Here is a 922-nt window from a genome sequence, read left to right as displayed (position 1 = left end):
GAGTTCAAGTTTCACTTAAGGAAAACCTTCCAATAGATAGCTGTGCAGGTGGATAGGACATTTGTGCAGGTGGACAGGACATTTGTGCAGGTGGATAGGACATTTGTGCAGATGGATAGGACATTTGTGCAGATGGATAGGACATTTGTGCAGGTGGACAGGACATTTGTGCAGGTGGATAGAACATTTGTGCAGGTGGATAGGACATTTGTGCAGGTGGATAGGACATTTGTGCAGGTGGATAGGACATTTGTGCAGGTAGCCAGTAGGTGACAAAGGTGTGGCAGGCCCGGCGCTGGTGAGAGACAGAGGAGGGCGTCTCTAGCAGCGGGGATGGGGTCTGTTCCACATCGCAAAGGCTTTTGGCCTCCGGGGAATTGTGACAGGAAAGGCTGGAGTTCCTCTGCCCACAAGCCCCACTTCCCAGGCTGCTGGCCAGGTCAACCTCAGAGCAGAAGGGCCCACCCCGGGGAAGGAAGCAGCGGTCTACCTGAAACTGGGGCACATGCTTCGCTGTCACCACCGGACAGTGCCTGGTCCTACCAGGGGGTACCAGCTTGGTCAGGGGCAGCCTAATGGAGTACATGGGGCCCCAAACCCTATCAAGGCCTGAGCCCTCTTCCGAACTCCGCCATGACTGCTGGGAAGGCACTTGTCTCTGTCCCCAGAGTCTCCATCTTTGGGGTGGGCCGTCTTGGGACCCTTTCTGCTATAAACGCATTTGCTGCTGCTTCTGCACTGGCCTGGGGTCCAGATCCCGTCCCCATTGTCCTTCCTCCCAAAAGCTGCACCTGATCTGAGTTCCTGGCCTTGAACCTATGATAGTTCCTACCTTTTCTCTCCACCTCCTTCTCATCCTTGGAGGCTCTGTGGCTGAGCCCCTTACACCCCTAAACTCCCTCCCTGCTCCCCACCTACTCCA

The sequence above is a fragment of the Myotis davidii genome, unplaced genomic scaffold (assembly GCF_000327345.1).
Source record: "Myotis davidii unplaced genomic scaffold, ASM32734v1 scaffold725, whole genome shotgun sequence".
Taxonomy (NCBI): domain Eukaryota; kingdom Metazoa; phylum Chordata; class Mammalia; order Chiroptera; family Vespertilionidae; genus Myotis; species Myotis davidii.
The sequence above is the reverse complement of the archived record's forward strand: the minus strand, read 5'-3'. Positions refer to the sequence as shown.